The 12,027-nt window shown below is 41.5% G+C and overlaps 1 non-coding gene across 1 annotated transcript; it reads right to left on the bottom strand.

Moving 5' to 3' along the window:
• Positions 1-4,987: 4,987 nt before the first annotated feature.
• On the bottom strand, positions 4,988-5,106 carry LOC145402402 (5S ribosomal RNA). The gene has a single exon (XR_013897757.1). It is a non-coding gene; the product is annotated as a 5S ribosomal RNA (ribosomal RNA).
• Between the last annotated feature and the right edge of the window lie 6,921 nt (positions 5,107-12,027).

Raw genomic sequence — 12,027 nt, 5'->3', positions numbered from 1 at the left:
CAGTTTGAAAAGTCTCTCCAAGGCCAAGAGAAATTGTCTGAAGATGAGATAAATGAATACAGTAATTTCCCACTTAACAATGTAGATGTGTTCCTGAAAGCTACCAGGTAATGTGCAAATGTGTAAGTATGGATTGTGTTAAGCAATAAAGATTATATTCTCTGATAATAATCCTAATTAAGGCTGCAAATAATGATCAAACTGGGTTTTGTTATGACTGGGTGTATCAGTGTGTATACAATGATAAGAAAGTAAAGAAAATAGTCATATAATTAAGTTTGTGCATGAGTCATATAGTTAAGGCTGTGCATGTCATTTGTATAAACCTTGGTCCTTCACTGTACGCTCTGAACACTCAATAGTGAACAAAGGTATGTTATGGAAAAGGTGTTCCCAAGTTGATTTACATTTTTATATTGAAAACCTATAACAAGAAAGTGCATTAAACAAGGAATTGTTGTAAATGGATGTCAACGGGTTGACAGGATTATACCTGTTATCTGTTCTCCTCTATACCACAGCAATGAAACCAAATTCGTCATTGCACTCCGGATTTTCTATTGTTCACCTCTACTACATTATATCTGTTTACCACTTTGCTCCACCCTACAACCAAGCATGCTACTTTGTCAATTTAAGCACTAATATGTAGCTGTAAAAGATATTCAGTTAATTATTAAACCACAACTCTCAACCAACAAAGGTCACCACATATCTTGGGGTCTTTTCTAAACTGCTATACTCTTTTTTATCTTTGTTTAAATTTGCCATCTCTGCATCACGAAGGCTGAGCTATAACAACAATTCAGTACTGGAATACAATGCTAGTCACAAAGCAGTGATATGGAGATGTAGAGATGTAGCACTGTCTTTTTCTGCCACTGAACTATGTGCAACATGCTGCAAATAGGTAAAAATCTGGGTCAAGTTACAGCGAAAGGATTATACAGCAGTTATCAACACATATCACACACATAAAAATACCCACAACTAATCCCATCACAATAGCCAGTTCTTTTACATACAATATCAATGTTGCTATGTGGATATAAAGAGCATTTCTCAAACTGGTTTGTTAATTTACCACATAACTTGCTGGTGTTACTCCAGTGTTGTACAATATGACCAAATAAGTGTGCTGGTCAACAAAGGGTGATGTGACGTGGGTAGTGTGTGTGTAGAGGGTGAGTGGTTGAGTGGTTCAGCAGGTGTTGGTAGCCACAAACTTGGTGCTTCTGATTCACTCTTGGTCTTCATGTGTTCTGCCGTCACCTGCATCTGCAACAACACCCGACATTACACAACCATCTCAGCAAAAAGGGGTGTTAGTGGCAACAAAATATCAAGTCCCAGATCCTAGAGGGTCCAGAACACAAGCCAAAACCTTATCAATAAGTAATGTTGAACAATACATAAACATGAGATAATAATACACCAGTAATTTACATGATTTTCCTTTCACAGGCAAGGAAGAAAATTTGTTTATTAAGGGTTAAAAACAGCATTTATTATCATACTTGTTTATCATTTTTATCATTTTACATTCCTTGAAAAGCGGGGTTCTACGCCAGCACAGCCAAAAGATCAGAGGCCTGTAACATTCACTGGGACCAACACCCAAAGGTTTCTCTCCACAACCTTGTATGTGGGAGCCAGGAGGGTCATCTTGAACATTTTAAGTCATAGAAGTGTAATGCTGAATGGCAGCGAGACCTGGGCAGTAAAGGATGAGGATACTTGAAGACCTAAGTGTACAGAAATGACAATAATTAAATGGATATGCAGTATGTCCTTTAATGCAAGGCCTGGAGGGGGCCAAGGATAACAACTGAAGAGTTGAGAGGAAGGATGGGACTGGAGTGTATTGGTGTTGTGATAAGGAAGGTATCGGTAGATTGAGATGGTTTGGGTATGTGGAGAGGATGGAGGATGAAAACTGGGTGTGGAAGGTGAGAAAAATGAACATCTGGGGTAGGATTGTGGGGGTTAAACTAAAAAGGACCCAGGATGAGGTTACATAGTGTGATCTCAGAGATAAGGAACTGAAGAGGGAGGCTGCCAGAGACTGAGCAATGTGGAGAGCCGCCAATATGTGACAAAGGCCGACACATGCATGCATGTTGGAACTTTTATAAATGATATGACAGTCCCACAGTGCACTACCAAAACATTCCTTTACACCTGGGTTCAGCAGTCTTGAGTAGCAAATGTTGCGTGTTTGGTAAAGACTGTTTAGACTGTATTTAACGTAGCTATTCCTAAGTTACTCTCCATTCCATTCATCCATCATCTATCACTCACTATATACAGTATATATATCTATATCTATCTGTCAATCTATATATACTGTATATATTATATAGCTACCTTATATATACTGTATTTATTGTGCAGTATTTGTTCCACGGTTACATTCCATTCATTCATCATCTATCGTCAACTTCTTTATTGTTCAATTAGGTGTGTAGAAGCTGGGGCTTGAATACAGTCCTGACATTTAAGGAGAGTGACCATACCCCATTTTATCAAACTTGGCCTAAAACTGGTATCTTGTTATCTTGAACACTAATTTCTAACAAGAGATTAACACACAGGTAGGGATAAGTGCAAATGGGTTAATCACTAGAACATAAAAGAAGAAGAGTTTAAATCATTATGTTGTGACTTTTTTTTTTAATGCAGGAAAAAAATTAAATGAACTTAACCAGTACAGCCATTTAAACTGTGGCTATGACTGTCAAGATTGCCATAGTCTGTTCTCAACTGACAAATTCTGTAACCCATTTTCAGCTCAGCTAATGGCGAAGTGGAGTTAGATTGTAGGATTAATATGACTAGTAAGCAACGTTGGGTCTGGTTAGTACTTGGATGGGTGACCGCCTGGGAACACCAGATGCTGTTGGCATCCCTACGTCAAGTGGGGTTGGTGGAGGATTAGTGCCCCTCCCTGTAAAACAATTAACTCTAAGCCATTGGCCACCCCATTTGGGATACATGGCGTCTGGCAATGGATGGATGGATGGAACAACAAAGACTCATTTCTATCTCATAATTTTGGTTCATTTAATTCCACACAACCACTTCCCATAACCAATTAACTCAATGTCAAATGACCACCCCTTATGGGATTATGGCATCTGGCAATAGACAGACTGACAACCAGTTAAGGAATGGGAGTGGTTCTGTTGTCAGATAAAAATAAACGGACTACAGTTAATCATACACTCTAAAAGGTCACCATTATTTACACACTGCTGATCACTATCCCATGCAGGCTTTTTGTCCTCATTCATATCCTATTCCAATACCAAAAACGTCAGTCACTATGATGTGTCGCCTATTTGAAAATAATAGTGAAGCATCTGTCTATTTACCTGAAGTCAAAAGTTCGTCGCCTGTTTATTTACTCCGTCAGCTATCTGTTACGTGATATATAAGCATGAAATCACTGAGATATATACTTTAAAAAAATAATAATAATTACTGCAGAATATGACAGGGACACGAGAATCCCTTTTCCTCTCAAGTCGGTCGTCTGTTTGTTTACTCGATCAGCTGGAGAGGGACGCCTTCACGTGGTGGTACTGATTTGGGGAGGTTCAAACGATCTTATGAACGTCCCTTAACTTCCATTTCGAGAGAAGGATGGTGGTCTGCGGGAAAATGGCAACTTCATCCTGCAGTCCACCGGGTTCACATGTCACAAGAGCCCGTCGTAATAAACAACAACAACAATCAGCTGATCTAGACGAACGACCTGCCATTCCCACCAGTCAGTCTGTCAGTTGTTTTGCCGAGACACGCTGCGGTAGGAGGTATACGGTTGTGTTTCGTTATTTTGACCCTCAGCTCAGCATGTCTCAAAAACGGAAGGGTAGTGGTGGTGGTGAGGGCAGGAGCAAAAAACGACACGCCATTACGATGGAAACGAAAGTGGACATAATTATGAGACTTGAGAGAGGAGAGAGATATCGTGATGTGGCACGTGTGTATAAAACCTGTCCACTGTGGGAACAATTATAAAGGATAAAGAACGCATCCTTGAACATGTGAGGATTTGTGCACCGATGAAATCCACCATTATTAGCAGTAAAAGGGGTGCAGTGATGGAGCAGGTGGAGAAAGTTTATGTTTGTGGATAAAAGAGCAGATACGGAAACGCTTGCCTCTTAATCTAATACCGATTCAAGAAAAAGCACGAAGCCTGTTTGCTGATCTGAAGGCTAAATAAGGTGAAAGTTCAGAGAGAGAAACATTTGCAGCAAGTCATGGATGGTTTTCTCGTTTTAAGATGCGTAACAATCTCATTAATGTTAACGTGAGTGGTGGGGCAGCTGGTGCAGATGAAAAGGCTGCCAAAAACTTTCCCAGCATTCCGTGGACTGTAATTGTGGAAGAGGAGTACATGCCAGAACAGATTTTTAATGTGAATGACACAGGCCTGTACTGCAAAAAAATACCTAGCCAAACTTTCATCAAGGAAGAAAAGATGCCACGATGTAAGGCATCAAAGGATGGGCAAACTCTATCACCGGGAGGAAATGCTGCTTATGACTGTAAACTGAAACCTATATTGGTGTACCAGGCTGAAAATCCAAGAGCTGTCAAAGGTATCATAAAGGCTTCACTTCCCATCACCTGGAAATCAAATGCCAAGGCCTGGGTTACACAAGAAATTTTTAAGGACTAGTTCAACCATCACTTCATACGCCAGGTGGAGGTTGTTCACGAGCTGTTGGAGAGTCATGCAGAGAAGCTGACCAGTGAGGAACTTATAAACCTGGACAGACAGAGGCAAGAGGAGGAGGTTAAAGGAGAGGAAGAGGTACCGCAGAAGAGGTTTTCATGCAAGCAGCTGGCTGAAGACTCATTCATTCATTCATTGCCAGACGCCATGTATCCCAGACGGGGTGGCCAAGGGCTTAGAGTTAATTGTTTTACAGGGAGGGGCACTAATCCTCCACCAACCCCACTTGACATGTAGGGATGCCAACAGCATCTGGTGTTCCCAGGCGGTCACCCATCCTAGTACTAACCAGACCCAACGTTGCTTAACTTCGCTGATCGGACGGGAAGCGGTGTACTCAACGTGGTAAGACTCTTCCCTGCTTAATAAAGTGTTGGCATCTTTTGAGTCTCAAGACCCGAACACCAAAAGATTCACCAGAGTATATGCAGCTGTACCGGTACATGATGCCATTGCCAGTTATAAATAAGTCTATGAGGAAAAGAAGAAAGAAGTGACTTAGACCAAGATTCATCATTTTTGCAGTAAAGTGGAGAGGCATCAAGAATCGGCCATCAACCTCCACATCACTGTCACTGCCATCTACTTCCACATTATCACCACTGCCATCTACCTCCACAGCACCATCGTCACCAGATTGTGTTGGTCGTTCTCCTTTCCAACAGGATGAATAATGGTAGTAAATTATGTATTCTGTAATGCATTTTTGGTAATGATTAAAGTGTGATTGATTTTGTTTCTTTTTTAAATTTAAACTGAAAAACTCCCAGATTAGGAGAACATGAGAAACATAATTTAATGGAGACAAATGACTATGCATGTTTCAACAGGTTGGTGAGCATAGTGGCAACGAGCTGGCAAGGCACGTTACCATGGCGATGCACCGATGGGGTCAACGAGGGTGGCTGCCAGTTTCTTCCACTGCATTTTTTTTTTTTTTTTTTTTTTTTTTTTTTTTTTAATGAAGTACAATCATTTAGTTTATGTTTGCTTATGTTTACCACACAAAAATAATTATTACTGAGTAATGGTTAAAGATTATTATGCAACTCCAAGAGTAAATGCAGACTTAACATAAAAATTTGATTTCCTTGTTTGGCCATGTGGAGAGGATGGAGGGTGAAAGACTGACGAAGAGAGTGTATGTGAGTGAGGTGGAGGGGGGAAGAGGGAGGGGGAGGCCGAGGATGAGATGGAGGGATGGGGTGGAGAGGTATATGAGAGAAGGGGGTGCGAGTTGGGAGCAGGGCAGTGAAATGGCGGGGGACAGGGCGACTTGGAGGCGATTTGTTTGTGGCCACCCCAAACGGGATTGAGGCGTCTGGCAATAGATAGATAGATAGATTTCCTTGTGATTTGCAGGAACCAAGTAATTACCTAAGTTGAGGAGTACTTGTGTGTCTACATATGTTACCAACAAAATGGGAAACCCGTCATTGTTTAGAATGCCAAACTGTGAAATCAGTAATTTCATTTAATTAAGGTTAACTTAGCCTGCAATTAGGCTAGGCTGGGATAATGTAGGCTAAGTTTAGGTTAGAGTAAGCATGGTTATTAAGGTTAAGTTAATTTAGAAAAATGGATAACGTCGCTTAGTGTTCTGAACACAGTTACAAATCTTATTCTAGTACACATACAGTATTTTATTTTTTCTTAACTTTTTTCCAGAAACTGCCGAGAAATAATGAGCTAGTTTTAGCTTTTGCTTTAGCTCTCAGTCCACAGTAAACAACTGTACCACCGTCAACCCAAGCATGAGGTTTCCTTAAGAGGATGCTAGTGTCATTTGAATCTGACTGTAAGGGATGAACTAAAAATAAACAAAAGAATATACAAGAAAGTTTATTAACAAAATTCATTCATCTCCTTTCACAGTTACTTCCAGAGTACAGTCAGAACACAAAAGCTTGTTTGCTTCTCTAACGTCTTACTTTATCGTTGGATTCATATACTGTTAATGTGACCCAGTAGACTAAGGTGCAACTTTGCCCACAACATCTCATTCAAGAATTTATGAATCTAGCCATAAGAAAGTGGCAGGGGAGGTGAACAGACTTTATCTGACTGTACCTCCTATCTAATGGTATGATTCCCTCCACCCACATTCTCATCAGGTAAACAAAGCTCCCTGACATCTCTTCCTTTGCTATTTATTGTTAGATATGTCTGGTTCATATTTTCTTGGACGTTATATATGCAGAGTTTGGCGATATTGGAAGGGTTTATATAACAAGAGGAGAGTGTAAAAACCAAAATAAACTGATAAGGAAAAGGTGTCGGGGAGCTTCCTTACTCAATGAGAATGTGGAAGTCAATGTTACAGGGTGTGGTCTGTGGTGTCTTATGTGGTAGCAGTCTATTTGTTTACATTTTATATTTACTGTGGGCTTGTTCTAACAGTGAACACAAAATGAAAACCAACATACTACTGCCGCAACAGACCAATATGCCACCTCCTGTAATACTCAGAAGTGGAGGTGGTTGTACTGTACACTAAAATGCTTCTTACTTCACAAATACTGACAGAATATACTCGAGGCTGCACTGCTCTTTCAACCTTACTTTTTACAAACTTACAACTAACCAGCATCATCACACATACACTGTTCAGGTTTTTTACATAAAGGGAAATGGAACCAGATAACTTAGGAAGGGTCAGTCTCATGTCAACACTGTGTATAGTGTGTTTTTTCTAACTTGACACAGATTCCTAACTCATTTCAGCTTGATTGATAGCCAAGTGAAGCCAGACTGGAGGGCTGTCTTGATCTGTAACCATGGAGAATCTTGCTTACCTCATCACTAAGACATCAAAAATCATGCAACCACAACTTCGTATTCATGTTGTGGTTGTGGCCCAGTTACATCACTTTAAAACAAACACATTATAGTAAAAACATTATAACAGTCTCTGGCCAATGATATCCAGCCAATTCCCACTAAAGAACTTCAATAACTCAACCAAGGGTGAGATTTGGAAGATAAGGAATGGAAAAAGAAGGAAGAGATTTGAAGGAGTGGAAGAGGAAGGGAGAGATTTGGAGGAGAGGAGATGGAATAGGCAGGAAGAGATTTAGAGGAGATGGAATGGAAGAGGCAAGGAGAAATCTGGAGAAGGGGGGATAAGAACTGGAGAAAGAATGCAAGAGGCTGGGAGAGATTTGAGGGAGAATAAATGGAAGGGGCAGCAGGATATTTGGAGGGGAAGGAAAGTAAGAGACAGAGATACTGTATATAATGATTATATAAAAAGAATCACTGGAAAATTGGAGTAGACGGGATTTGCACATCAAGGGCATCTTCGGAACGTAACACCCATCACTGACAAGGGACACCTGTATCTGGTGGGAACACATGAAGGCAATGCAGAGAGATATCTGGAAGTGAAATAGGGAGAGATTTGGAAGTGAGAAAGGGAATAGATCTGGAGAGACAGTGGACAGTGTTGAGCATTCTTGCATGGACCCCCTGGCTCCAAGAGAGGCTATGAAAAAATTGCAAGAAACTGCTTCTAATTCATTCAGCTCAAGAACATGCTTGTATTAATTTCCTAAGTAGTTACAGTTTTACTCAGGTGATGTGGTACCCCCATTAGAATGGAGAGTTGTAGCAGTAGCTGCAACCCCAGGCTAATCTGACTGAACCCAGTGGACTGCAGGCTGAAGTTGTTCTCTCTTGCAGACTACCAACTTCCTCTTGGGGACGATAGAGAGGAAGCTGAGCAATGTTTGTATAACTTGGCATCTCCACCATTCAGTTATATCTGTATCATCACATGAAGCATCCCTCCCCAGCACCACATGAAGCATCCCTCCCCAGCACCAATCAAGATGCTAAAGCCCATCAGTGTGAGTAATGGTGCTGACAAGGGATGCCTTCACATGCTGGCACCAATATAATTGGGCAGCTCTGGTCATAAGATGTCTCTCAGCTCCCTCCCTGTACCCTGCAAGGAGGGTGGTGGAATGTAGAAGTAGGGCAGCTGCAGCCTGTCAGTCCACTGGATTCACATCCAGATGAGCCTGGGGCCACAACACCAACAACTATGAAAGTCTCAGGTAAAATCTGGAGGTAGACAAAATAGTTAAAAAATATATAATGTAGTCATACTGAGGATGTTAACAGTAAGCAGATGTCATCACAGGAGTACAGTATTGCCTTAGGCTGCATCCACACCAAATGCTTGCTGGTACAGTCAGATACAGGGAAGAATTTTGCAACACTGTAGCCTATATAAGCGGATGTCTTCACGTGGTGGCACTGATGTACTGTACCTAGGCAGTGGAGCTGCCCATTTATACAAATGTCTCTCATTTCCCCTGCTATCCCCTGAAAGCACGATGGTGGACTGCAGAAGAAGGGTAACTTAGGTTTGTAGTTCATACGGTTCATATTCAAATAAGCCTAAGGTTGTAATGACTACACTCTTTCCACCTTAACATGGCCCAGATTTTCATTCTTTTGCAACTTATTTCATGTAGCTTAGGGGCAAAAAAAGAATGCTTTGGCTCTACATCCTTTCCATAGCACTTATTCATGTATAGCGTCAAATTCTGGTGTTATACTATGGCAACAACTCAGTGTTCAAGGTGGAGAGATGGTAATTTTAGGCCAAGTTTCAGTAAAAAGAGTATAGTCCTGTATGGTAATACACATACAACAGGCCTTTCCTAAGCTGAATAAAGAGGCTGGGCAGCAGTAAGAATAAACAGGACTACCTAGCATTAAGAGGTTATGAATAATGACACTGCAATGAAAACAAGAATCATTATGAAGGGAGTAACTGTGATTATTTCTCTAGTCACTTTATACATAGAATCCAAAGAATGTTTGGTACCATAGTGGGTTTTTTTTACATCTGATGGAACTGAGCCACTTTAACATTTTGAATGGTGTATAGAGTTGTGCTTCCATGAAATCTGATAAGCCTTAGTTGTCAGGAAGGAGTGAGTATCCTTGGTTATTAGTCAAATTGGCCATCCAATCCGACTAGACCGTCATAAACTGAGCTGAAAAGTCTCTTGGTTATCTGGCATATCAGCCATCAAGTCTGACTAGATGTGGCCATAAAATGAGGTGGAGTCTCCTTGGTTGCTAGCCAACTCAGACATCCATTCTGACTACACTTGACCATAAACTGAGCCTGAGTCTCCTTGGTTACAGGACAAATTAGTAATTTAATCTTACAACATCTGACCATAAATTGAGCTAGAGTCTCCTTGCTTACTAGTCAAATCAACCATCCAATCTTACTACAAGAAATATTCAGGAGGGAGGCCAAGAGTATCCCAGCAGCAATTGGCCATTTGCAAATTTTGGGTTACAAGGAAGCTTAAAATATCAGCATTAATAATTTTTGCAATACTGTATTAGCACAAATCACATTCAAAATAGAAAATTATCATGTGAATATAGCTCTGGCATGGTTTCAAGTACTAGCTGAACAAAGTTATGGTTTCATTTCACTGTAAATATGGAAAGGACAATATTGAAGACCATCCATCTATTCAGTGTTGGAAAAATTTATCTATTATACTGCTAAACTGAAGCAAACCACTGTTCTGCAAGTGCCTGATAATATGTCAAAGCTAGTTTCACAGTATTTGTCAACTTTAAACATGATTTATGCAGATACTATGAAAATTAGTGGTAGGTGGGGGAGCTCACCATCCACTCACTCGATGTAGTGCTGCTCTCGGGTGTCTGCCCTTTCCTCTCCTCCAGCCTTCTTCCTTTCTATCCACTTCTGTCTTTCTTTCCTTCATTCTTTCCTCTTCCTTCTGCCTGTGGGTGACCCTACACTGAGTGACAAGCCAAATGGTTTCCTGTACACCAGGAAACCATTTACTATGCTGGGTGGTAACCACATTACCAAATTATGGCGCCTGGTGGTTTCGTGGGTAATTAAGGCGCTCCAACCAGATTGAGCTGGTGAAGGTTTATATCCAAGGGGTGGTTGGGGTTGATCGCTCATGTAATGCCACTCAGGGATGAGTGAGGGTGGTCACTCTCATCTTAATTGTCAGGACCAACCACTTAGCCCCAGGCTCCTACGCTCCTAAAGGGGTAATGTAGGATTGGATGATGGATGGATGGATTACTATTTGCATTTTCTGTTTCTTTGTAGCCTAAAACTCACAAGTGGCCAAGCATGACAGCACCCAACTCCAATATTTGCTGAATCTTGAGTCATCACACTTTGTACATAGTGATCTGAGGCCCTGCACATCAGAAGGTTCACTTGCACCACTAGCAAACTGTGCCAGAAAGTGCTTTTAAAGCTTTACTACTTTCAAAACCACAACCTATTAGTTTACTGACCAAGAATGTTAATTTATGCTCCCAAGTAAAGGAGATAGTGTGTGTATTTGTGTGTATATTATGAGAGAGGAAGTCTTGAAATAGCAAATGATGTTAAAAAAATAAAAAAGTTTTGAATGAGGTGGTACAAATGACCCTTCCAGTGCACAAGGCCTCATTTATACTCTACAGTTGTGTCTTTGGCTTGTACTCTTGTCAGCTAGGAGACTTTCTAGCACCTTCTTAACAAAATACAGGGTGGTCCATACATAACACTCCACCAAGCAGTTTCTTGTGTGTTTGTGGGTTGGCTCAGTTGGTGTTATCAATGCCTATCTATTATACGGAGTAGGCTTTAGCACCAGCGAATCAGGGTGGTACAGTACTCCCAAGAGGAATGGGAATGCTGGTGATAGGTTGGTGCTCCCATTTCGCTAGCTACTGGGCCATACCCCCTTAGCTAACCATTTCAGTGTGACACTTACATGGGGAGTAGACCAACATACTCTTCCAAACACTTTCCTCTACCTCAAGCACTACTCTACATGCGCTTTACATATCACACAAAGTATCCCACTATGTAAGGGGGTTGATCAGCAAGGGCATGCGACCAGAAAACTTTGCCCCAGCTACCTAATGGCAGACCTTTTGTGAGGAGGTGTGACAAGGGCTCCACCAGCATAGATTTTGGTGCTGGGATGGAATGGAGTTCAACCTGTGCTAGAGGGTACAGGGCATTGCAGTTCCCAGGCTGCCACTTCCACCAAATAGAGAGGGGCCTGAACCTGAGAGTAGCAGCACAAGAGGCTGCCTTATCAATGAGTGTATAATGATAGGGCAGTTACAGTGCTATGGCAAGCTCGGAGGGTGTCCCTGTAGCTGCCCTGGCAGGGTGCCCTGAGGCCACAGCCTCAGCCACTGGTCACAGCTGGTGGGCTCTGGGTCCCAGTTCCCATGCCTAGGGCTGGGACTGTGCAGGG

Source organism: Coenobita brevimanus, chromosome 57 (genome assembly GCF_032717465.1).
Source record: "Coenobita brevimanus isolate Jiangsu-jjx chromosome 57, ASM3271746v2, whole genome shotgun sequence".
NCBI classification, from domain to species: domain Eukaryota; kingdom Metazoa; phylum Arthropoda; class Malacostraca; order Decapoda; family Coenobitidae; genus Coenobita; species Coenobita brevimanus.
Note: the sequence above shows the minus strand (reverse complement) of the source record. Positions and strands in the feature narration are given on the sequence as shown.